This window comes from Sapajus apella, unplaced genomic scaffold (genome assembly GCF_009761245.1).
Source record: "Sapajus apella isolate SASKATOON/1434 unplaced genomic scaffold, GSC_monkey_1.0 scaffold44, whole genome shotgun sequence".
Classification (NCBI taxonomy): domain Eukaryota; kingdom Metazoa; phylum Chordata; class Mammalia; order Primates; family Cebidae; genus Sapajus; species Sapajus apella.
In genome coordinates this window covers 5,251,521-5,279,190 of record NW_022436984.1, presented here as the reverse complement: position 1 = coordinate 5,279,190, position 27,670 = coordinate 5,251,521, and the positions used below count along the sequence as shown (strand labels likewise).

Here is a 27,670-nt window from a genome sequence, read left to right as displayed (position 1 = left end):
GGATAAGTTGGACCAGAGTCTATGCTCCTTATAAACGCACATTTGTGTATTGCCTCCCTGTTAGGGTGGAGCTGTGGGGTGAACTTTTGGCTGGGTTGAGCTGCTATTTGACCTCTCAGGTCAAGCAAGTCTATTCTCTATGCCTCTCCAAAAAGCACAGAAGTGAGTCTTTCTGCCTGGCGGGGTTATTTGGTGAGCTTTTTGACTGAATGGAGCTATTGCTTGACTTACTGGGTTAAACAGGTCTAATTGCTATATTTCTTTAAAATGGTTGAAAGTAAGCATCTCCCTGCCTGGGCAGGGTTGTTGGGGTGGGCTTGGAAACTTAGCTATGAGATTAGCCATCTATGAACTCAAGTTAGGTTGAACTTCTCACCATGCTTCTGAAAATGATGAGCTCAGCTTTGTGGGTTGGCTATGAAGTTGGCTGGTATCTTCAATTGAGCACTACAGTTGACAGAAGCATAGAAGTACCATTAAGATCTATTCACTGGTCACTGTGAGATATGTCTCTTTCTTTATTTCTACCTGTCCCTAAGAATTCCAGTCATGTTGTTACCTCTAGGGTTTTCAGTGAGGTGAGACCAGAGTGGAACTCCTGGAAGTATCTCAGAATGCTAAAGAAACTGAATGATTGCCTCTGGCTCTGTTTTCCTCCTGTACAAACAATGGGTCCAGGGAATCCTCTCCATTTGGCATTGTGCTGACTTGGGTGAGGGTGAGGGACAGTGCAGTTGAAGTGAGACAATTCTCCTTTCTCTTCAAATTTGGTTTTCATTCAACATGGTTGTCTTAGTCTTGCTTTCAAGTGTTGGAGTTTTTAAAAAAGCTATCTTGTCTGGATAATTGCTATTTGAACTTTCTGTAGGGAGGAGTGGAGCCCGAGACTTTCTATTTCTCCATATTACTGATGTTCAGTTTTTCTTACATTGCCTCTCTTACTGATACAGGCGAACGGCTCCCAAATAGCAGATGAAGTGACCTCAGGGCTTTCAGATTCTTGTCTCTGGATGTGAAGGGTTAGGACAGGTTGAGCATGTGTTGAAATAAGGTGGGTTTACTTTTCAGTCAGTCTCACAAATGCTTCTTCTTGAGGGATGCCCAGATTTGGAGGATTTAATCTGGGACCAGCTAGTTAAGTTACATCCCACCTTTTCCTACAGCTAATCTATTGCTCTAAGTCATGTGAAATTGTCAATCTAGGTTTGAAGAGTAGGATCAGGAGATTTTTCCCCACAGTTAGATTTAAAAAAAAAAAAAAAAACGCTCTAAAGCGATTGGAACCTTCTTGTGCTTTCTTTTCCTAGCAGTATCTGGAAGAGCCTAGCACTTATCTCAGACTCCATTGTGCTCTGCTCAGCTGACAATCCTATTAGTCTGGTGGGCTTTCCACTAGCTTTCGGAGAATGAAAGAGGGATCCATAGTTATCCCTGTAAGTGGTGAGTAAAGATAGAGTTAGTGATGGTAGTGGGAAGTGGATGGGATTGCCTTAATAATTTATTGAAATGAGATGTAGGTATGTTTATGAAAAGTTGGCTCAGAAGCAAACATTAGGGATTAGAAATACTTTCCTGTTAATCTTCATAATTAAGCTAAAGATGATTTTTCCAGTGGGACATTTTAACCCTAGAAGAGTACAAGTTACAATTTCCAAAAGCAACTCCTTAAAACATCGGATGAGGGAAAGGAAAATAATGTTTTAATAAGACATTGATGAAAACAAGAAGTCACAACCTATACATTTGATGATGAATGAAACATGTTGTATTATAAACTGGGTTTCCTTGTATTACTATATTATCAGACTTCCAGTGCCTTAATGGTGCTTCTGTTGAAAACCTGAAGAATGTGGCTAAGAGGACTAATTGGGCCTGCAGAATCTAAGGAAACTTTACGGACCTAGTTGTGCATATTGGCACCGTGGAAGAAGGCATTGGGGCATCTCAAGTCTGGTTCCAGGGCTTAACAGTAAGCAGAATATACAAGGGTAAACCTCTCTCCCTGTGTCTCTCAGGTTAGCTGCCTTTCATAATATGCAGGAGAGCTATGATGGAGAGAGGTAAGTCCTTAGGCATGATGAGTCTCCAAAAGTGACCTTTGATGGCAGTTGTGAGTGTCTATGAGGGAGGATTTGCACATTAATCACATGAGCCTTGGGTTTGTACTGGTCATGCAGCATTTGAAAACTGTCTGGGACTGAGCTCCTGGTTCCTTGGTCCCAAGAATACTGCTTCAAAGTGTTCTCTAAAACAATCAAACATCAGCAGATAAGATAGTTGTACTGCTTCCTTGACTCTCAGTAATATATCCCTGTGACATCTAAAAAAATGAAAAATTGAAAGATGGAATTGGCCAACAAAAGTGAAAGTCCAGAAAATGAAGAAGAGGTGATAACACTGGAAATTAAATTTAAATTGAACATAAATGGATTTCTAGAATAAATGATTGTGGAGATGTTGACAGTGCTGTTGTTTGCAAGATTATAGATATGAGTCTTACTGATACAGAGATAGAAAGAAATTATTTAGGCAGATAGTTAAGGTAAAAGAGTCCTCAGCAGGGCTTCCCTTTTAACAAAAAGCATTCCAAATCATTTCTTTTCTAAAAAAAAAGCAGTCTGAAAAATGGAGCTGCAAACATAAGCAAGCTGGAAACTTGCATGGGTGTATGCTGGAAGATGTACCAATGGAAAAGGGCTACCTGGAGGCCAGCCATATCCAATGCGGAGGTTTCATCTTCCATTTTTTGTTACCATGCGTACAGCTAAAAAACAGGCAACATGGTGCCAGCCAGGCACAGGATCCATCTTCATAATAAGAGATTAGGGCGGGGACAGCCAGCTTTTTGTGCCTTATCCAAATGGCACACCTAGCTCTAACCAATTATTCACACCTTATGCAAATGCCACATCTAATCCAACCAATTTTTTGTGCCCTACATAAATCAGACACTGCCTTCTTGTCAGGCATCTGTAACACCCCCTGCATTTAGTCACAGATCTGGTGACCCATTTTTGGGACACCTCTCTGCTTCGTAGAGCTCTTCTCTTTCTTTTGCTTATTAAACTTCTGCTCTTAACTTCACTCCTTGTGTCTACATCCTTGAATTCCTTGGTGTGAGACATTGAACCTCTGGTATCACCCCAGACAATGAGGCTGCTTCATTGTGGGAACCCTTCTGTGATCCAAGGTAGATTCATCAGAAGGGTGAGTATAGGAGATGACCCCAACTCTTTCTGTTCATTTTGAGGCCTTCTGCCCTCCATTTAAAAATCAAACCAAACACTGTGCCCCCATCAACCATTTAAAAAATGGTCAGCATGGCTGCCAGCTTTACAAGACTCAGGGGACAGGCTTGCTGGGGAGAACTTAGTGAATCGCCCAGTGCCCTGAGGGTGTACAGAATGTTTACCCGTTTTTGAACCAGTTTCCTTTCATGGAGAACCACGATGTTGCGTGGGGCTGGAAGAGGTCCAGAGGCAGCTGATGGTTTCTGGCCAGGCCCACACCCTTGTGTACCTGAAAGCTTCTAGACTAATACCAGCCTCTGACAGCCCTATAGGCATTGGCAACAGGATCTCTAATCTTTTTCTAGGACAACTTTCCTTCTTTCTTGTTGCAATTGCCATGCCTCCTATCCACTCTCCACATGCAATGCTGTGGGAATTTCTACAGTTCAGGGAAATAGTCCTGTTAGGCAAGATAAGGAAATACTGCAGTAACTTGGAATATAGCTGAAGGGATTGCTGATTTTGTAATTTTCTAGAAATAGAGGGTTTCCTTCCCCCCACCCATGAATGTCTCTCTACCCTTTCTCCAGCAAGCACATGGTATTTCAAGGCCTACAGCGCCACCCAGTGGAATACGAATTCTCTCTGTGAGGCAGATTGTCAGCCTTTTGCCAAAACACTTTTAACTTCCCAATTCTCCTTCCTTTTTGCACCCCTCTACTAGAAAGCAGGCTTTCTGTCCCATGTGTGAATGGGAAAACTCAACAATGAGGAGAAAAATTGTCCTTTAAAACCGAATTTGAGCCCCATCAGCAGAGAAACCACCACTCAATCCCTACATTCTTTTAAGGCACCTCTTCTGCCCTCAATTAAAATGGTACTTCAATAGTAAAAGGATTTTTACATGTGGATGTTAACTAGAACCACTGCATAAGAATAAATACTTCAGTCCAGGCCATAACAGCGAAATGTAGAGCTCAACTCAGTACACTCCCTCCATTAAGGGACCTTGCCCAAACCCAAATGTTATGAAGCCTTTCCTAAGATCCATCTATTGGGCAGCCATGCAGATCACACAAGTGTAGGAAGTCAAAGGGAACTCACCAAAGGAGGGACTAAAGCTGCATGGGTAAGTGTGACTAACTCCATCTCTTGGTTCCTCTGAATCCATGGCTAAGGATCACATTTGCATCTACAGGTGGCACTTTCAACAGATGCCAGGGCTCAGGGAACCCAGGAGGGAAAACAGTTGGGGGGACACCCCCACTGTCTTCCCTTCCATCCTGGACCATTCCAAAGGAAGGAGGGGGATAAAGGACACCTTGTCTCCTGTATCTTTCTAGCCATCTTCAGCCTGCACCCCTGTGGAGTACATTCTGAAACACTGAGACTACTTTGACCCTGAAACTTTGCTTTTGCACAGGGGCATGGTCTTCTTACTAGATCTTTGAAATTGTTGGACAATGGACCCAGCTCTTAGCAGTCATAACATGCAGGCCAAAAGGCAATGATTCCCCAAAACTGGAGAAGCAACTTCTGGGGGAATTATCTGAGGCAGCTATTGGATGTCCCAGACCTTCTTGTCCTCCTCATTTGGAGCCCCCTCCAATCAAACCATCAGCTCCTTCAGCTCTGCCATCTCCAAAACTCTCCACTCCTCCAGCTTCACTCTTACCCCTACAGGGAATGCCCAATGGAGGTGATGCCACTAGGACTCAATGCAAAACCTTAGGCAAATAAAGGGAGACTTACGCCAATTTTCCAATGACCCCAATAGGTATAGAGAAGCTTTCCAAAATTTAACTCAGGTGTTTGACTCTCTTGGAGGAATGTTATACTGCTTCTAAGCCAAACCCTAACCACAGCTGAAAAACAGGCAGCTCTGCATGCAGCAGAGAAATTCAGAGATGAGCAATATGTCTCTTATAGTGGGACAAAAGGGAAAGAGAAATAGGGAAAATGAAGAAATAGGGGAATCACCATTTCCTTTAGGAAGAGAGGTAGTAACTCATGACACCCTGATTGGAGCTCCAGTGACTCCACAGATGAATGGGAGAGGAAATGCTTTTTAATGTGCATATTCAAAGGCCTGCAAGGAACTGGGGCCAAACCTCTTGATTACTCTAAACTGTCCATGCTAGACCAGAAGCCAGATGAGAACTCAACCTTTATGGACAGGCTGAGAGAGGTGCAAATAAAACACACATCCTTATCCCCTGATTCAGTTGAGGGACATATAATCCTAAAGTACAAGTTTATTAGGCATTTTCCAAAGTTAGCAGGAAACTATAGAAACAGGCTTTAGATAGCGCCTTGAAAGACCTCCTGAGGGTGGCCACCTTGATCTCTTATAATAGGAACCAGAAGGAGGCCCAGGAGAAAGAGAGGAAACACAAGAGAACTACAAAGGCTTTAGTAGCTGCTTTGTGGGCTTGCAAGGTCCAGGATCCCTCAGGTACATCTGCTAGTTGCTACCAGTGAGGCAAATCAGGGCACTTTAAGAAGGAGTGCCCAGGCAGCAAGAAGAAGCCACCTCGACACTGTCCAGCCTGTGGCAGGGACCACGGGAGACTGGACTGTCCTTGAGGCCACAGATATCCAACATGGATGTTTCATCTTCCCTTTGTTTATTACCATGTGTACAGTAAAGAAACAGGCAACATGGCAACAGCCAGGCAGAGGATCCATATGTATAATAAAAGATTAGGGTTGGGGCAGCCAGCTTTTCATGCCCTATGCAAATGGCATACCTAGCCTTAACTAGTTTTTCATGCCTTATGCAAATGGCACATCTAGTCCAACCAATCTTTTGTTCCCAATGTAAATAAAACACCGTCTCCTCACCAGGCATCTATAAAACCCCCTGCATTTTACCACAGATCCAGCAATCCATTTTTTTGGGACCCCTCTATGCTTCATAGAGCTTTTCTCTTTCTTTTTGCCTATTAAACTTATGATTTTAACCTCACTCCTTGTGTGTTCCCATCCTTGATTTTCTCAGCATGAGACAATGAACCTCAAGTATCACCCCAGTCAGTGAGGCCCCTTCATTACCTTCACCAACACATTAAACAGAATCTCACTCTATATCCTAAATTATATGATGTGAAGAAGACAAGCACTATTCCAACTATGCCTGATAAGTGTTTTTTTTTTTTTTTTTTTACAAAAAAGTAAAGCAGTTCTCAATATTGCTAAGGTTTTAAATTACAGTATACTAAATAAATATTAGTTTTCCTGGTTTTCCCCTACCATTTTCCTATACATTTATAACCAACAGTAAGAGTGTTTTAAATGTCTTCACAAATTTTTTAAAGGTCACAGAACAATTGTGATTTTTCCCATTGGTAATTAAAATTACTTTGCAGGATTTCAGCATGAACAGTCACTTTTAGGGTCCTATGCTACTGTGAAAAGCAAGAACTGCTAATCTGTGCTCACACACACATACACACACACACACACACCACTGGCTTTGATTTGCTATTACAGTTAGGCCTTGAACAACATGGGAATTAAGGGGCACCAATCCCTACGTAGTTGAAAATCTGTGTATAACTTTTCTGTCTCCCAAAACTTAACTCCTAGTAGCCTAGTGTTGACCAGAAGCCTTACCAATAACATCAAAAGTCAATTAACAAATACTTTTCCTGTTACATGTATTATATACTGTATTCTTATAATAAAGTAAGCTTGAGAAAAGAAAATGTTATTATGAATATTAAAAAAGAGAAAATACATTTACAGTATTATACTGTATTTATCAGTATAATAAGCTTGTGTCATCCTTTGACAAGACGAATTATGTATCTGAAATGGCAGGCAACCACAGCTGCAGGACACATTGAGGAGATGGCTGACTGCAGATCTGGGGCAGAGAATAAATAAGGTAAGCCTGGATTGACATGTTTTGCAGAAAGCAAGTAAGCACTCATAATGGGGTCATGTCAAAAGGACACAGGAGCCAGTCTGGAAGAACTTCCAGTAGCTAAAGTTGGGACAATTGAGGATCAAAAAGAAAAATAACTCCACATTATGGAAACACATTAAACATATAAAAACCAACCTGTCTCTAATTTTACTGAGAAAAATCCAAAACAAAGAAAACCTTGCTTACTAACATTGGGCAGTCACTGCTAGAGTCACTTCTTATTCTGGATGTTGGTAACTAAAGAAAAAGAATCAAACACACAGTCTATCTTTTCAGTAGGGACTGTATATCAAGACAACCAAATAGTCCCAGTTTTTAAGGGAAAGCTCTTCCTTACTGAAAACTGTCTGCTAAAAAACAGAAAGAGGCAGAGAACTGAATAGTCACAAAATTGCCCCACTCAGACCTAGAGCTGATCCCAAGGGGAAAAATATGACTTTACAGTGGAGGGATCTGATAATCAGCATCTTACCTCAATCATCAAATCAAAATCCCTAATGGTGGCAAATGCAGATGACATGTGCTGTCTCTGGATGTGATGCATGGTGACTCATACAGTATCATCTATGAGGTACTCTTGCTTAGGATCTTGCTTAGGATGTTTATCCAGAATCTAATTACACCTTTAGGTTTAACTTCAGCTTACAGAAAAATGCAGGGGATATAGGGGCAAAATGAAATAAAGCCTTAATAAATTGACAATTCCCAAATGTGTCTGTTCTACAAGGCAATTGAATTGGTTTCTTCAGTAAGATAATAAAAGGAGGGGATGTCTATTCTTAATTAAAAGAGACAGGCACATTAATAAGATGTAATGTATGGTACTTCATTGAACACTGGTTTGAATAAACACATTATAAAGCTCATTTTGGGGAGATCACTGGAATATTTCAATATAGTTTTAGGTATTAAGTGATATTACGAGATTATTATAAATTTTATTAGCAATAAATGAATGGCACAAAACTTCCTTTCCAAGATGTGTAATAAAACACATGAAGGTAAGATATCATAATGTCTGTTATTTACTCGAAGATGTTTTAGCAGAGGAAAACTGAAAGGAGTTAAAATGGCAAAATCCTAAAAATTTTAAATTTTAAATGATGGGTATATGAGTGTTCATGATGCAGTTTTCTCCCCTCTTCTATATGTTTGATGCTTTCAAGAATTAAAAAATTACATTTTGAAACTAAATACATCTGATGACTGAAATGTCTGGCTGCTTGAATGTGTTGGTTTGTCTTTCAGATTTGTGGAGAGGGAATTTTGAGTTACCGGTTAGAGTGACAGAATTGTTCCATCAGTGTCTATGATCTGAAGCCCTTAACCACAAGGTTGGAAAGCATTCAGCAGGACAATTGTCCAGCACGCAGATTACAGGGTGTCACCATGCACCTAAGGACTTCTTCCTCAGCTTCATCCTGCCCTGAGGCTTTGAGGTCTCTCACTGGAGTTGAAACTGTTTGGGACAAAGTCACTTAAGCAGTGAAGCATTTTAGATGACTTTTCACCACTTGCACTTTCTCCCTTCCCGGACCCCACCCCATTAGAGATGTTCAACTGAGACTGTCTATTACCTCTGGGTCTGAGAGTCATTTATCCTCACTTACCTGTGTCTCTGACTACAGAATCTGACTAAGATACTTGATAGAAACTTGGGGCTAAGGAGAAAGCATAAAGTTCCATTCATAGAACTAAATCGCCGTCTTTCTCTGAAACCCTAGACTTGAGGGAAATAGAAACTTTGGTATTTAAATTGTTGATACTCTATTTTTTTAAGTAAAAATATTTTGTAAGTTTTAATTTTTTTAACTGACATAAAATTGTATGTATTCCTCATGTACAACATGATGTTTGAAGTATATATACATTGTGGAATGGTTAAATATATCTAATTAACAAATGTATTACTTCACATGGCTATCATTTTTGTGGTGAAAACACTCTCTTGTGTTTTTAAGAATGCAATATATTGTTATTAACCATAGTCACCATACTGTGAAATAGGTCTCTTGAACTTATTCCTGCTATCTAACTGCATTTATGTATCCTTTGACTAACATATTCCCAACCCTCCCCTCCAACCACCCCAGTCCATCATTCTACTCTCTATTTCTATGAGATAAACTTTTTTTAGATTCCACATATTAGTCAGACAAAGCAGTATTTGTCTCTGTGGCTGGCTTATTTTACTTAATATAATGCGCTGTGTGTTCATTCATGTTGTCATAAATGTCAGAATTTCCTTCTTTTCTGGCTAAATAGTATTGTTTTGTGTGTATATATCACATTTTCTTTATCCATTCATCTGTTGATACACTTAAGTTGATTTCATATTTCTGCTATTGTGAATAATGGTGCAATAAACATGGAAGTTTAGATACCATTTTGACATGTGGATTTCATTTCCTTTGGATCTATACCCTATAGTGGAATAGCTAAATCATATAGTAGTTCTATTTATAGTTTTTTGAGAAAACTCCATACTGTTTTCTGTAATGGTTGTACTAATTTACATCCCTCACCAACAGTATGTTAGGGTTCCCTTTTCACCAACACTTATATTTTGTCTCTTTGATAACCGTCATTCTAACAGGTGTGAGGTGATATCTCATTGTGGTTTTGCTTTGCAGTTCCCTGATAATTAGCCATATCGAACGTTTTTTTTCATATACCTGTTGGCCATTCTTATGTCTTATTTTGAGTATATTAAGATCCTTTAACCATTTTTAAAATTTTGTTATTTGTTTTCTTGCTATTGAGTTGTTTGAGTTCATCATATGTTTTAGATATTAAGCCCTTGTTATATGTATAGTTTGAAAATATTTTCTCCCAATCTATAGGTTGTCTCTTTACTCTGTAGATTACTTTCTTCTCCATGCATAAGCTTTTTAGTTCAATGTAATTCAATTTGTCTATTTTTACTTTTGTTCCTATGCTTTTGAGGTCATATCCAAAGCAGTCATTGCTCAGACAGATGCCATGATGGTTTTCTCCTGTTTCCTTCTAGCAGTTTTATAGTTTTGGATTTTAAATTTAAGTCTTTAATCCATTTTGAGTTAACTTTTGCATGTGGTAAAAGATAAAGGTCTAATTTCATTCTTCTGCATGTGAATATTCAGTTTTCCCAACACCATGTATTAATGAGACTGTCCTTTTCCCATTGTGTATCTTTGGCACTTTTGTTAAAAATCAGTTGACTATAAATGCATGGATGTATTTTTGGCTTCTCTTACTGTTTCATTGGCCTGTGTGTCTGCTGTTATGCCAGTAAAATGCTATTCTTGTTGCTATAGCTTTGTAGTATATGATACCATAGTTTTGAACCTCATTGTACTATACACAGATTCACTGCAGGAAGTACCTGAGAATACTAGGAATTCTAGGTCACCCTCCTATTTTACAGATGAAGACAGTTAGGCAGAGAGAAAATAAGGACTTTGCCTAAGAGTGGTAGAGCTGGGGCTGGAATTCACCCTGAGCTCCAGCTTTTTCAACCTACCAATTTCAAGTTATTTTCTACTATATTGTCCCCAGATTCCTTGCCTCCACCCAGATCTGTTCTTTTCTACAAGAAGTTCTACATATTTCTGCCCTCATGCATCTTGTGGCCTACTTTGATAAACATCTAAAAAACTAGATTGGAAGATGGTGGATTGGAGGCAGTGTTAGCATGCCTCTCCAACTTGGAAGGACAAAATAGTGTGTAGAGATTTACACTGTGGACTTTTTTTCCCAAGAAGCAATCTGGAAAAACAAACAAACAAACAACCAAAACTGAAGAAAACCACAGACACTTTGAAAGAAGTAGCAGACTACAGCCTATACTGTGAGCCAGCAAAAAACTGTAAGTCCCCAGAGTGTTAGATGGGGAGAGACTGCCACCAAGATACACATCCCTATCAGGGAATCTGACAATCCAAGTCCTGGAGGAGGCCTTAACCCTAGCCAGGGTTGGAACTGATTTAGGGAACAGTAAAAAATATATAAGGAGCAGCAGCAGGAAGAGCACTGTGTACCTACCCTCTCCAGGGCAGACCAAGGGAAGCCATTCCTGATTCTACCTCACAGAAGAGCTTGTGGAAGTCTGCTAGCTAACTCAGGCAGTGGTTGTAGTTTGAGAGAAATTTGAAATAAAATTGTGAGTGGTGATTATATTGCAAATTTCAGGTTAACTCCCCTTGCTAGAATTGTGGGGGAGAGTGGGAAGTGTGCTGCAGCCATGTGGGTAGGAGCTGGACACCCTGGGTTTGCCAGGAAACTGGGAGGGGCATGACCTGAAAACCAAGGTTGCTGTCTCCCCTGTGAAATCGTATGGCCTGGGGCAGTTTTAAGTTCTGAATATAAACTGCCTGAAACTTAGCTAGTTGCTGCTGGCAGAACACTGGAGGTGTGAGAACTGCTTTGACAAGTGCATGGGAGCAGGGTGGGGGTTACTGCCACCTGCTACTCCCCATTTCCTAGAAGAACTCTTCTGTGCAGCTGAGGCAGCAAGCTTCTCCCTGGAACACTACCCCAGTGGCCAGAGAACCAGCCACTGCCCACCACAGGGACCACTGCTTGCCTGGAATGTGGACAGCCATGAGCGCAGACCTGCCCATATCTGGCTTTGCCTCTGCACTCACCCTGGTAGCTTAACACACAGGATAGAAATGTTTGGTGGCTTTACAGCCCTGCCTATCACCTGAAAAACCAGAGTACCTCCCCTGGGTAACATAAGGTAAGCACAAATCCAACTGCTACTACCACAGCTTATACTATTTTACAAGGGGCACCTCCTGGCCAGAGGTCAACTAACAATTAATCTCAGCTATCACCATTGCCTGCACCACTCTGGCTAATCAGGAGGTCCTAAGTCTGTCCATGTGACCAGTACATTACTACTGCAACCAGCATTTAACAAAACCAACAAAATAAGGCTATTTATAAACAAGTAATCTTATGGAGTCTACATCACTCCCCTGCGACCCTCATCAGAGCTGGTGCTTGTATCCACTTCTGGGAGACTTGAGGACAGGTCACATCACTGAATCCCTTGCAGACATTCCCCAACACCAGCCTGGAGTGTGGAAGTCCCACCAAACAGCTAGACCCAGAGGAGCAGCAGTATTCACAGTAATCTGGATCTCAGGGACTCCTACTCCTAGGGGAAGGAGGAATGCACTGCATCAAGGGAACACCCTGTGGGACAAAAGAATCCAGATGGCAGGTTTTGAGTCCTAAATCTTTCCCAGGTAGAAAGTTTCAGCAGATGCACAGTTGTAGTGCTTCAACAGTCAGGCAGTCCTAGTACTCATGAAATATTTTTGGAGAAGGAGACTTATTTTCCCCATCATCCACCACTGTAGACATACCTGGGGTTTCTCCCATGGGTGCTCAGGATGAGTGCACCTATATACAGCCTTTCTGGAACACTTTAAGGTGACTGCATCCACACAGGAGGAGCACTCTTCAGGTTCAGGCTTGCATGGGAGGTAGGGTCACAATTCCACTCTACTTAGAACATCAACATTTCTGCAGATGAAAATAGGTGCCTGTCTGGTCTGATAGCCAGAACTCTGGGTTAAGGGTATGTCTGGGAGGTAGACTGCTTTCCTGCTGACCTGGTAGGGGATCTGAGGTGGCTCCCATCCTCCCCACTGATAAGATCTCAGTGCATTTCATTGAGAGCTTCCCTGGCCCCCTTTGCTGAGGCTAGGGTCTCTGCCCACCACTGTGTATTGCACTTACTCATCTGCTTTGGCCACAACTGGTTTCTACCAAGGGACAACTCCCCTATTGGCCTGAAGCATAAACTACTCAATCCAGTAAATAAAATACTTGGGAAAAACAAATAAATAATTGCACTCCATGGGAGAATGAGATAAGCTTCAATAGACCACTAACGTTCCAATCCCATAAGGAACTGTGAATTTTCTCACATAACAAGGACATTGCTACCATAACCAGCATCTGACAAAACTGTCATATAAAGACTCTTTATAGCCGAGGAACTCATAGAGCATCTTCATCCCTGAAAGCACCAAGAGCTGAATTAGGCTACAATCAACTACATACATTAGAGTCACATCCTTAAGAGGGAAAATTTAATTTTAAAAAACACAGTCAATCCAAAAATAAATTCAAGAATAAAGAGAAGAAATAGTATACCCAAATGAGAAAAAAAGAGAAAAATAATTCTGATAATATGACAAAGCAGGGTTCTATAGTACCCCTAAAAGATTATACTAGCTCTCTAGCAATGGATCCAAACCAAGATGAAAACTTTGAAATAGTAGACAAAGAATTCAGAAGGTTTATTGTTAAGCTACTCAAAGAGATACCAGAGAAAGATGAAAACCAACATAAAAAATTAAAAAAAATCCTACTGAAACTATTTCAAAAAATTGAGAAAGAATGAACCATCTCTAAATCATTCTATGAAGTCAATATCACCGTAATGCCAAAACAAGGAAAGTACATAACAACAACAAAAAAAGAAAACTGTAGACTAATATTCTTAATAAACATAGTTGCAAAAACCAAATCCAATATCATATAAAAAAGATAATACACCATGAGGAAGTGGGTGTCATCCCAGGGATGCAGGGACATTTTAACATACATGAGTCAATTAATGTGATATATCACACAAAGATAATTAAAAATAAAAACTATGCAATCATCTCAATACATGCAGAAAAAGCATTTGATAAAATCCAGCATTCCTTTATGGTAAAAACCCTCAACAAACTAGGCATAGAAGGGACTTACCTCAAAGTAGTAAAAGCCATATACAATAAACATCATACTGAATGGGGAAAAGTTGAAAGTATTCCCCTCACTGAGAACTGGAATAAGACAAGAATGTCCACTTTCATCATTTGTATTCAACGTAGTATTGGAAGTACTAGCAGAAATAATCAGGCAAAAGAAGGAAATAAAGGGCATCCAAAATGGAAAAGAGGAAGTCAAACTACTGCTCTTTGCTGATGATATAATCATATACCTACAAGACCCCAAAGACTTCTTCAAAAGACTCCTAGATTTGATAAATACATTTAGTAAAGTTTCAGGTTACAAAATCAATGTACATAGAGCAGTATCACTGCTGTCTACCAACAACAACCAAGCTGAGAATCAAATCAATAACTCAATTTTTTATACAACAGTTGAAGAAAATCGCTAGTAATACACTTAGTCAAGGAGGTGAAAGATCTCTACAAGGAGAACTACAGAACCCTGCTAAAAGAAATAATGGAAGGCAAAAATAAATGGAAACACATCCCACATTATGGATTAGAAGAATCAATATCACGAAAATGACCATACTACCTAAAGCAGTCTACAGATTCAATGCAATTCCTATCAAAATACCAACATAATTTTTCATAAAGTTAGAAAAAAATTCTAAAATTCATATGAAACCCAAAAATCCCAAATAGCCAAAGAAACTGTAAGCAAAAAGAACATATCTGGAGGCATCACATTACCAAACTTCAAATTATACTACTAAGATACAGTTACCAAAACAACATGGTACTGGTATAAAAGTAGACACATAGATCCATGGAAAATAATAGAGAACCTAGAAATAAAGCCAAATACTTACAACCAACTGATTTTTGACCAAGCATACATAAATATAAATTGGGGAAAGGACACCCTATTTAATAAATGATGCTGGGAAACTGGATTGCCACATGTAGAAGAACAGAACTGGATGCCTATTTCTCACCTTACACAAAAATAAACTCAAGATGAACCAGAGACCTTCAGATCTTAAGTCAAAGACCTGAAACCATAAAATGTCTAGAAGATAACCTAGGAAAACCTCTGTTGAACATTGGTCTAGACATGGAATTAATGACTAAGGCCCCCAAAACAAATGCAACTAAAGCACAAATAAATACATGGAACCTAATTAAACTAAAAATCTCTGTACAGCAAAAGAAATAATCATTAGCATAAACAACCCACAGAGTGGGAGAAAATATTTGCAAACTATACATCTGACAAAGGACTAATATCCAGCATCTACAAGGAACTCAACAAATCAGCAAAAAATAAAAAACAAATAATCCCATGAAAAAGTGAACAAATGACATGAATAGATATTTCTTCAAAGAATATATACAATTGGCCAAAAAACATGAAAAAATGTTCAACATCACTAATCATCAGGAAAATGCAAATTAAAACCACAATGAGATACTATCTTATCCCTGCAAGAATGGCTATTACTAAAATGTAAAAAACAACAATAGATATTGGCATGGTTGTGGTAAAAAGAAAACACTTAAGATGCTGCTGGTGGGAATGTAAATTGGTACAACCTCTATGGGAAACAGCATAGAGATTTCTTAAAGAATTAAGAGTAGATCTACATTTGATCCAGGAAACCCACTACTGGGTATCTACCCACAGGAAAATAAGTCACTATATAAAAAAGACCCTGCATGTATACATTTATTGCAGCACAATTCACAACTGCAAATATATGGAACCAACCTATGTGCCCATTGATCAATGAGTGGATAAAGAAAATATGGTATGTATATATCATGGAATACTACTCAGCCAGAAGAAAGAATGAAATAATGTATTTTGCAGCAACTTGGGTAGAGCTGGAGGCTATTATTCTAAGTAAAGTAACTAGGAATGGAAAATGAAATACTCCATGTTTTCACTTATAAGAGCTAAACTATGGGTACACAAAGGCATACGGAATGACATAAAGGACTTTGGAGATTCAGAAGGGAGTGGAAGCATGGTGAGGGACAAAAACCTGCATATTGAATATGATGTACACTACTTTGGTGATGGTCGTACTAAATTTTCAGACATTACCACTATGCAATTAACTTATCCATGTAACCCCAAACCCCTTGTACTCCAAAAGCTATTGAAATAAAAACAAAAGAACCAGATTGTGCTTTTGTTGGAAAATTAAGGGTGAAGTAGTAATGCAGGGCAGCATAATAACACAAGGCAGCATATACACTTGGCAAGTGACTAATGAGTTCTGAAGTCAGAGGATGCTTCTGGAAAAAGGCATGGAACTAGGCTGGTTGAGTCTTTAGGTGTTTTGTCAGTGGGATCCTCAAATTATAGTCTTATAGGACAAGAAACTTGGTTTTGTCCATGTTCTCCTGAGAACACAATACTGTCTAGACTCAATCCACTCAAGTGACATTCTCAAGAGATTGCTGTGAAATACGGAAAGCCAATTTATAGGTTTTCAGGGGAGGCTACGCCTGATCAGGGGCCCAAATAGTTGTATCTTTATTCAGAGGATTCTCTCCTTAAAGGACAGAGAGCCAAACCATCACCAGTATTTTGCCTGGTGATTTTTGAGTCAGAGCAAAGAATACCAGATAGACTTAGAAGGAAGATTACCTTAATGTGACCAAACCCATCCACCATCCTGTTAAGTGTCTTCACTGTAACTCCTTTGGACTGGGTGGAATTAACACTACTCAAAACTGCTCGTTGAGTCTTTTTACTAACACATTTTAATACAATTGGTTAGACAATAGGTTTTTTCCCAAATTTATTTATACTTTGATTTGATTCATAGGTCATTCTTCCTGCTTTGATCAAGCAATCATCATGTCCCTTTAGTTAAGAAGACCATCCATTTCATAAGAGTTTTGCTAGTCAATATCTAGATGTTAACTTACTTTAAAGGTCCAGGGCATTCCTGTAGCTCTCAGGTAGGCACTGAGAAAATGAGAAGGGTTTTAGGACAGTGTTTTTCAGACAGGAAACCTAACTGGGGCTATGACTGTAAGAAGGTTTTCCTGGGTAAAAAGTAATTTAGGAAGCTCAGCTAACAGCTAAGGGTGAAATGGACCTGTCATCCATGCTGTATGCTAGCTCCTTTATCTCTGAAGGCCCATTCTGAATAGGACTGGCATGTCACCCATCACTTGGCAGAGTCATTTATTTTGTAGGAGCCCAGGTGGAGTAAAATCGTCTATAAAAGGTGCACAGAATGGCATGCATATTTGGAGTTATAACACAAGGGGGCTTCTAGGTTTATTACTACTACCTTGGAAACTGGAGACACATTATGTGAGATGAGATAAGTTGACATGAGGTGATAACACCCAAATAAAATATCACAAAGCAATGGAGGAACTCACACTAGAACTTAGAAACATGCATCAGCATGTTTTCAGCTACAGATAACATTCCCAGAAGCTGGAAATAGGCCTAGACTTCTCACGGTTAGTTTGTAGTTAAAAAAACAAAAGTTGAGGAGGCTTATGTGATCAACTAAACAAATACCTAGGAGAGAGGGAAAACACCTCAGCTATGGCTCCTCAGAGCCCCGATGTCTTCCTAACCTTAGGGCCAGTATCACAGCCCACCTGGCTTCTTCACAGGCTGTGCTAAATCCCCACTGTTTGCCCAAGTGCCTCTCAAGCAGAGATGGTGAGATGCTAAAGCCTGTTTAGAAACACATCTTTGGCTGTGGCCTCTAGAGTGTTTTCTCTAACTTGCCCTTCCCACTAATCTATTGGCTATGTTTAGAAATCTTGCTGAAGGAAAGTGTCACACTATGAAACTGATAAATGTGCACTCTGAATGAAGAGACACCCCAAACAGGCTTTGTGTGAGCAACATGGCTGTTTATTCACCCAGGTGCAGGTGGGCTGAGTCTGAAAAGAGAGTCAGTGCAAGGGGTGGGATAGGAGTTGGTTTTATAGATTTGGGGTAGGCAGTGGAAAGTTATAGAAGTTACAGTTCAGGGTGGCTTTTGCAAGCTGGGAGGGGGTTGTAGGGTCTGGAGTCACTAGGTTGACCAAGGCCGGTTACAAAGTCCAGTTGCCTTATCAGTTGAGGCAGGAATAAGGAACAATAGAAGAATGTCTCAAAGTTAATTAGGCACCACAGGGGTTGATCATTCTTGTTTTTGTGGTTTTCCAGACTTTCTAGTTCCAGGAACTCATCTGGAGTGTATGTGCAGGTCACAGAAGTTACCATGGTATATTCCATCATGCAGTCAGTTAGCCTAAAAGACCTTACAGAAATGATCACTGTTTTTGTGCTTTTAACATACTTTCCCCCCTGCCAGGATCTGTATTTAAGGATGAGAGGTGTGTTAGTCAGGGCTCTTTTATAGGGGAGTTTATTAAATATTAACTCACACTATCACAAAGTCCCACAATAGGCTGTATGTAAACTGGAGGAGCAAGGAGAGCCAGTTTGAGTCCCAAAACTGAAGAACTTTGTCTGATGTTTGAGGGCAGGAAGCATTCAGCATGGAAGAAAGATGTAGATGGGGAGGCTAGGCCCATCTTGCCTTTTCACTTTTTTTTGCCTGCTTCATATTCTCTGGAAGCTGATTAGATTTTGCCCACCAGATTAAGAGTGGATCTGTCTTCCCTAGGCCACTGAATCAAATATTAATCTTTTTTGGTGACACCCACACAGACACACCCAGGATTAATACTTTGTATACCTCAATCCAATCAAGTTGACAGTCAGTATTAACCATCGCAGGAGGGGAGCATGAGCTACTTTCCAGGTAAGAGCCACCTGACTTCAAGCCCTTTCTGTGTCAACACAGAAAGGTTTGTATTCACTTTGGCACTGCAAATTCTGATGAACACCAAAGGTAGCAGGTTTAGGGAAAGGAGATCTACTGGAGAAAGCAACATGAGGCCCACAGTTGATGCCTCCAAATGGCCATAGGCTTTTCTAGGAAGAAGCTATGGAATCCCCTCCTGATGATAAAGCTAGCTCAGATTGGATGTCAAGCATGGCTCTGGGGCACTGAGCCCAGAGTTTGACCTTTGTTCTGGAACAGAGATCCCAGATGCTTGCTTCCAGGACTGTGCCCATCCACAGTGATGTTTTCACTTTGATGCAGTGAACTGTCAGTGTCAGGTCATCAACATTTTTCTAGCACAGAAAAGACTTTCTTTTATTCTGTAATTTAATTTTTCTACTTTTTAATGTTGCTGAAGGAAAGTGTAATAATAAAATATTTCTTGTATAAAATTATTATAATGGCAAACATTAGCTTTTTAAAAATATATTCAATTAGCAAAGTAGAAAGTTGGCAATTCTTGGTCTTAAGTTTTAAGAAAATTAAATTTAATTTGTAAACCACTCTTTTTGAGCAAGGAAAAACTGGTTTCTCAGAGCCTGGGGATTGATTAGTAGGAGGGTTTTTTAGAAGAGGTGGGTTTAAAGCTCCTTGCTCCTAGATTAATTAATCCCCCAGTCCTCCCTTGCACTGTTTCTTTCTTAGACCTCATCTATCCTTAGCCTTGACCCAGCTTCCTCATTGTTCAGACCTTCTTCTCTAAGAACACAGTGAACTTGGCCCAGCAGAGCTGTGGTTTGTGTCCACCCCCATAGCTTATATCCTTTGATGTTTATGCTTCCGCCTGACTAATGGCCTGTCCATTCTCCTTCAGGTCACAGAAGGTGATGTCTTCCTGTTCTTTCTAATGGCATTTTTGGCCAACTGCTAGGAAAAAAGATCGCATTAATACATAACATGCCCCATGGAACAGATTCTAATTTGAAGATACGATTTAAACACTCAGTGTAATCTTCAAATGTCTTTAAGAAAGGTCACTTAAATTCCCACTGAGATTTTTTCAGTGGTCTTCCAGAAAAAAAGAAAAATTAAATTTTACCTGGAAGCAATAGTGTGTTGGCATAATGTATTAGAGCTATATAGCCCACTATCATGAAAAATTTATTTGATCGTCATTTTCTTATCTAGCAAATCACAGGGCCTTGAGGAAACCATACAGGGGCTGGTAGGTTGTCATGTAGGGATAAAAATGATTGCACATTTGAGTTTTATTCTACTTTGGATAGAGAAGGTTGATGAAGAAACTCACGAAGTGTATATAGATGTATGTGTGTCTCCAAGCACAGGGAGGTATGAAGACTCATGAATAATAAAACAGGAGCTAAAAGAAGGTATTACATGCCCAAAATACATGGATTAAAGGCATTAGCCACAAACCTCTGCCTGCTTCACAATTCTGTCCATGATTGGTCTGAAGGGTAAGGAGCAGGCCTGCCTCTAACATTTGTGGGGCTGAGAAGGGGTCAAATTAATTCTCTAATTACATATATCTAAATATTTAAAAGTTATAAATTAAACCAATGAACTATTAAGTAAAATCTGTTCTTTTCTTAATTTTTTTTTAAAAAAATATATTTTATTGCACTTTAGGTTCTGGGGTACATGTGCAGAACATGTGGGATTATTGCATAGGTATATACATGGCAATGTGGTTTGCTGCCTTCATCTCCCATCACCTATATCTGGCATTTCTCCCCATGTTATCCCTTCTCAACCTCCCTACCCACTGCAGTCCCTCCCCTATTGCACCCCAACAGACCCCAGTGTGTGATGCTCCCCTCCTTGTGTCCATGTGTTCTCATTGTTCAACATCCACCTATGAGTGAGAACATGCGGTGTTTGATTTTTCTGTTCTTGTGTCAGTTTGCTGAGAATGATGGTTTCCAGATTCATCCATGTCCCAGCAAAGGACATGAACTCATCATTCTTTATGGCTGCATAGTATTCCATGGTATATATGTGCCACATTTTCCTTGTCTAGTCTATCATCAATGGGCATTTGGGTTGGTAACAGGTCTTTGCTAGTGTAAACAGTGCCACAAGGAAGATATGTGTGACTGTGCCTCTATAACAGAAAGATTCATAATCCTTTGGATATATACCCAGTAATGGGATTGCTGGGTCAAATGGAATTGCTGGGTCAAATTGAATTTCTATTTCTAGGTTCTTGAGGAATTGCTGCACTGTCTTCCACAATGGTTCAACTAATTTACAGTCCCACCAACAGTATGAAAGTGTTCCTATTTCTCCACATCCTCTCCAACATCTGTTGTCTCCAGATTTTTTAATGGCCGCCATTCTAAATGGCATGAGATGGTATCTCAATGTAGTTTTGATTTGCATTTCTCTAATGAGCAGTGATGATGAGCATTTTTTCAATATGTTTGTTGGCCTCATAAATGTCTTCTTTTGAAAAGTGTCTGTTCATATCCTTGCCTACTTTTGAATGGGTTTATTTGTTTTTTCTCATAAATCTGTTTTAGTTCTTTGTAGATTCTGGATATTAGCCCTTTGTCAGATGGGTAGGTAGGAAAAAATTTTTCCCATTCTGCTGGTTGCTGGTTCACTCTAATGATTGTTTCTTTTGCTGTACGGAAGCTCTGGAGTTTAATTAGATCCCATTTGTCTATTTTGGCTTTTGTTGTCAATGCTTTTGGTGTTTTAGTCATGAAGTCCTTGCCTGTGCCTATGTCCTGAATGGTTTTGCCTAGGTTTTTTTCTAGGATTTTTATGGCGTTAGGTCTTATGTTTAAGCTTTTAATCCATCTGGAGTTAATTTTAGTGTAAGGTGTCAGGAAGGGGTCCAGTTTCTGCTTTCTGCACATGTCTAGCCAGCTTTCCCAACACCATTTATTGAACAGGGAATCCTTTCCCCATTGCTTGTTTTTGTCTGGTTTGTCAAAGATCAGATGGTTGTAGATGTGTGGTGTTGCCTCTGAGGCCTGTGTTCTGTTCCATTGGTCAATATTTCGGTTTTGGTACAGTACCATGCTGTTTTGATTACTGTGGCCTTGTAGTACAGTTTGAAGTCAGGTAGTGTGATGCCTCCAGCTTTGTTCTTTTTGTTTAGGATTGTCTTGGCTATGCGGGCTCTCTTTTGGTTCCATATGAAGTTTAAGGTGATTTTTTTCCAGTTCTGTGAAGAGGGTCATAGGTAGCTTGATGGGGATAGCATTGAATCTATAAATTACTTTGGACAGTATGGCTATTTTCATGATATTGATTCTTCCTAACAATGAGCATGGAATGCTTTTCCATCTGTTTGTTTTTTCTTCTCTTATTTCGTTGAGCAGTGATTTGTAGTTCTTGAAGAAGTCCTTACATCCTTTGCTAGTTGTATTCCTAGGTATTTTATTCTCTTTGTAGCAATTGTGAATGGCAGTTCATTCTTGATTTGGCTCTCTTTAAGACTGTTATTGGTAGATAGGAATGCTTGTGATTTCTGCACATTGATTTTGTATCCTGAGACTTTGCTGAAGTTGCTTGTCAGCTTAAGGAGAGTTTGGGCTGAGATGATGGGGTCTTCAAAATACACAATCATGTCATCTGCAAATAGAGACATTTTGACTTACTCCTTTCCTAATTGAATACACTTTATTTCTTTTTCTTCCCTGTCCAGTCTATCATCGATGGGCATTTGGGTTGGTTCCAGGTCTTTGCTATTGTAAACAGTGCTGCAATGAACATTCGTGTGCACGTGTCCTTATAGTAGAACGATTTCCTTATTTTCAAATGAGTGTCTGTGTTGTGTTTCAGGATCCCGTCCAGGATACCACACCATATTTAGTTGTCACATCTCATCAGGATCCTCCTGGTTTGTATTTACTTTTTTTGTGTGACAGTTTCTCAGATTTAGTTTTTTTTTTTCAACGAGGTTGAAAGTTTTGAGGAGTATTATTCAGATATTTTGTGGAATGTTTCTGAATTTAGATCTGTCTGTCTTTTCCCCCATGATTATACTGGGGCTATGGATTGTTAGGGGAGGAATACAATGTAGGTAAAGCATCATTTTCAACACATTATATGAAAGGTACATACCATCAACATTACTGTCTTAGTCTGTTCATGCTACTATCCTAAAATATCTAAGTCTAGGTAATTTATAAACAACAGAAATTTATTTCTCAAAGTTCTGGAGGCTGGGAAGTCCAAGATCAATATGTCTGTAGGTTCAGTGTCTGGTAGGGTCCTAGTCTCTCTGATTCCAAGATGGTGCCTTGTTACTGCGTCTTCCTGAGGGATGAATGGTGTGTCCTCATACAGTAGAATGGTGGAGGGGCAAAAAGGGTATCAGCTATTTTCTTCTAACCTATTTTTTTAAAAATAAGGTTCTAATCCATTTATAAGGGCAGACCCCTTGTTACTTAGTCAGTTTTCAAAAGGTCCCTCTTATTGATTCCACGACAATGGGATTCAGTTTCAGCATGAATATTGAAAGTAAGTAGAGGAAAAAACTTGCCCAACAAGTGGATTCTGAGGCATTTTAAAGTTAGAGGTCAAGAAACTGAAAAGGGATCATCAAAGGAAGATGAGTAGAATGGTGAATAAGGTAGAAGGAAACCATGGGAATGTGATGTCTTGAAAGCCAGATAGAGAAAGAAAGGATAAATGAATCAAACCATTCATCTTCTCTGTTCCATCCACAGTATGCAAAACTATGCCAGAAGGAATGGCATTGCTTGGTGTCCAACACATTCATGATCTCCAAAAACAACTTTCACTACTATTCACTGCTGTGGCTCTTCTAAACCTTCACCACTCTTGATTCCCTCTCCTTCAAGATGGTTTGTCTTCTGCTTCACAGAGAGAACTGATATGATCAGGCTTTAACTTCCCTGATTTACCAGTTTTGTACCTACATCTGTCTATATGTGCATCTACTTTCACCTTCTCTCAGCCTTAGAGGATGGGTGGACTGTTTTCTGTTTAAGATGTGTCTCCCCACAGTGAGCATTTTTGTTCAAGTGTCACAAGTCCCCTGTTGAAAATTGCTTATTAGTTAACTTTATCTTTATATTTTTAGTTTCTTTGTGTCTAGTAGGTTCTTTCCAGTGGAGTGGGGGAAGTTGAACTGAGGAAATGTAGAAGAACTTATGCTTATTATTTATTTATTCCTCTACAGGTTGGAGGGGGGTTCTGCCTATCCTTAGGGAGAAGACAGCATTGAAGCAATATTTCTGGTTCTTCCCACTACTTCCTCCCACTTCCTCAACATGAGTGGGATGATTTATCTTGCTGGTGAGATCAGGGCAAGAGGCAATGCTCATGAGTGGTCTGGTTTTTTGCTTTCTCTCCTGTACAGCCAACTGTTTTGATTGGTGGGATTTGGGGTTCTTTCCAGGTTGTCTCCTCTACGCAAAATGCTGGTAGACACCATGATGTGCCTGCTCAGGCCCCACAGCTTCCCATCCTCTGCTTGGAACTGAGTGAGATACTTTGGCTGTTGGAGGTTAAGTTAGAAAGCACATTTCAGGCTGGGTGCAGAGGTGCTTGCCTATAGTCCCAGCACTTTGGGAGGCCAAGGCAAGTGGGTCACCTGAGGTCAGCAGTTCAAGATCAGCCTGGTGAAACAAAGTCTCTACTAAAAATACAAAAATTATCCAGTCGTGGTGGTGGGCATCTGTAATCTCAGCTACTTGGGAGGCTGAGGCAGGAGAATCGCTTGAACCTAGGAGGCGGATGTTGCAGTGAGTTGAGATTGTGTCATTGCACTCCAGCCTAGGGGACAAGAGTGAAACCCCATCTAAAAAAAAAAGCACATTTCAATTTCTAGTGCAAGCTTTGTTCTCTATTTCAACTTTATTATGAACATAACTGATATTTCCCCCTATTTGATTCATATTTGGTTCAGAACTTGGAGAATAAGAAAGCTGTGATTAATTAGTACCTGCAACTTCCAACATATAATGCTAGGAAATTTTCAGAGTAGATTCTCATTTGGAGAGAAGATTATCCTATGGCAAGGAAGAGCCTTCTTGTGTGACCAGAGAAGAGGATTTACTATGTCTCTGATCAGTGTGGTTTGCTGTACATTGTTGAGAGCAGATATTGTGGGTGTGCCTGATACTGGCATTAAATCAAAAGGCTTTAGTTCTAGTAAAGGCTCACTTCAGAACAGGTGGTGCTTCAGTATGAAGGCTTTTTAGGCTTGAGTGGATGCAACACTCTTTTCACCAATTTGTTTTAAATATTTATTATTATTATTTTTAATCCAGGATTGCCAGATGTTACTGCTGTAAAAAGATGGGGACAAAGAAGTGCTTCTGAAGTCTGATGCACTACATGTTACTCAAGCTCATAAAATTCATGCAGCAAATGCTTTTGGTGTTCTGCTCTGGATCCCCCAGCACTCACCCTTGTACCAGCTGATAGCTCCCTACTATGACAACGCTGAACTAAATTCAGTCTTGGGTGCTTTTTCCACTATTATGTTTGCTCCAGTTGCTGCTGCCATTGTTGTAAATAAAAGATGCAGGTTTTACACAGCAGAGTGAACCTCTCACCTGAAAGTAGTATATTCTTGCTAATGCTTTGAGATATGCAACTGCTGGCTTCCTCATACTTCTGCTTATGTGGTTTCAGCCCAATCTCAATCCTGTTCATCCTAATTTCTGACCCCATTTTTGCAAACAGCAGGTATAACTTTTCTCCTTCTGATGAGTCCCATATCCCTGGAACTGTATGTTTTTGCTGGCATATTATGAATTATGCTGTTGCTGGGTCTTAAAAAAAAAACTTTCTGTACTTCTTTTTCTTTCTCACACTAGTTTATAGCCTGATTTCAGCTACTTTTGGTAACTCTTATACATAGTCTGGAGTTTGAAAATGTTATCTATCTCCTAGTTGTGTTAAAAATGGAGGCTGGGCATGGTGGCTCATGCCTGTGATCCCAGCACTTTGGGAGGCCGAGGTAGGCAGATAACCTGAGGTTGGGAGTTTGAGACTAGCCTGGCCAACATGGTGCAACCCCTTCTCTACTAAAATTTCAAAAATTAGCTGGGCATGATGACAGGTACCTGTAATCCTAGCTACTCTGGAGGCTGAGACAGAAGAATCACTTTAATCCAAGAAAAAGAGGTTGCAGTGAGCTGAGATCATGCCATTGCACTCCAGCCTGAGCCATAGAGCAAAGCTCCATCTCAAAAAAAAAAAAAAAAAAAAAAAAAAAAAAAAAAAAAAGAAGAAAAGTTTTCAGGATATTTTATTTTACTTACTCTCAGTGTTTTCTTGCAAGAGGACAAAAGGTAACACCTTGGCTTATGCAGTTATGTTCATACCAGAAGTTTTGGGAGTTGCATCATTCAGGATACATAGAAAGTCAAGAATTATACTAATTATTTCATCAGAAACAATCTAATGTAAAGAAAAGACAAAAGAGAGAGTGAGGTATCCCAGAGGCAACAATGGCAGAAAGAAGCTACTATTCCTTTTGTTGAGGGTACAAAGAGAAGGATTTGGGATTCATAAAACCTCAAGGCATTAATGAACAGTTCTTGTAGATTTTGGGACTCAAACTCTGAGATGGAGGGACAATTTTTGACTGGTACTTGTACTACAAGAATTTGGAATACACTGCCATGATATTGGGACTCAGACTTCTGAACAATTGATAGCTACTTGATTGGAGCTGGTGTCTCTGGTCTTGCAAGAGGAAACCCCTGGAGTTAGGACACACTTCTGAAAAAAAGATATTGGCTGGTTGGTGTTGGCAGCTCTAGGGCAGTGGTGGTGGGGGTGAGGAAATGAGGACCATTTCGTTAGTGTGTGAAAAATGCGAATTGGAACAAGCAGGTAAACTGGAATCAACTGGTGCTCTTAGTTGACTGATGAACCATTGCCATAGTGACATTGCTAGGATCAGGGAATAAACACATCCTTTGTTCCTCCCCCAGGCTCCTACTCTCACACTAGCGCAGAGAGTCTCATACATTGGCAGAGAGGAACAGGGAGCCAGTGGCATAAAGAAAAGAACAGAGTCTGGGTTTAAAATTATGGGACAACAGTTCAGTGTCCTTTTCATGTAAAAACACGTAGCTTTCTTTAATTCTGACAACATCTGCATTTTTGTTCTTTAGCTACTTCATTCTCACTTTCTTCTGTAGGCTAAGTTTGGCACTTCTGAATATATTCTCGATGGTCTTTATCCTTTATGCTGTGTACTTTTTTAGCTTGATCTTCTAACCCACTAATTTACATTTTAACCATATCCAATCAGGTAGTTAATAACTAAATTTTTTTATTTCAATAATTTGTTTCCATTTCTAAGGCCTCGAATGGATTATTTTTCATATCTGTTCTTGTTTTATGGGTACACTATCCCTCCTCATCTTTCTGATATAATGTCCTTATTTTAGAGTGCTGGGTCTTAATTTTTTTGGCCATAGAAGTTTAATTTTTTTTACATTTGAAAAAATATAACTGGAAATATGCTGCTAGATACTGAATGCATATTTTGACAAACTCAAATGCAAATATGTCCTTGCAAAATTCATCAGTTGGCCAAGTTTAAAAGCTGCCCGTTTCCCAATAGAATCTCACATCAATATTCTCCTTAGCCAATGTATTTGATGAATGAAAAACAGTGACTAGGGCTGGGTGTGCTGGCACATACCTGTCATCACAGCACTTTGGGAGTCCAAGGTTGGTGGATTGCTTGACACCAAAAGTTTGAGACCAGTCTGAGCAACATGGCGAAACCCCTTCTCTACAAAAAATAAAAATTAGCTGGATGTGGTGGCGTGGGCCTATAGTCCCAGTTACTGGGGGGCTGAGGTGGGAGCATCACTTGCATCCCAGAGGTGGAGGCTGCAGTTGTCACTGCACTCTAGCCTGGGCAGCAGAACAAGGTGCTATCACAAAAAAGAAAAAAAAAAAAAAAAAAAAAAAAGAAAAGAAAAAACAATGACTAAT

At 39.8% G+C, this 27,670-nt stretch overlaps 1 long non-coding RNA gene across 1 annotated transcript in view; it reads left to right on the top strand.

The window, feature by feature from the left end:
- Positions 1-25,260, top strand: part of LOC116524127 — a 101,198-nt gene extending 75,938 nt beyond the window's left edge. Inside the window, exons 2-3 of the long non-coding RNA XR_004257188.1 lie at positions 24,063-24,209; positions 24,976-25,260. This is a non-coding gene — a long non-coding RNA (uncharacterized LOC116524127). The remainder of the gene's footprint in view (positions 1-24,062; positions 24,210-24,975) is intronic.
- Positions 25,261-27,670: the final 2,410 nt, after the last annotated feature.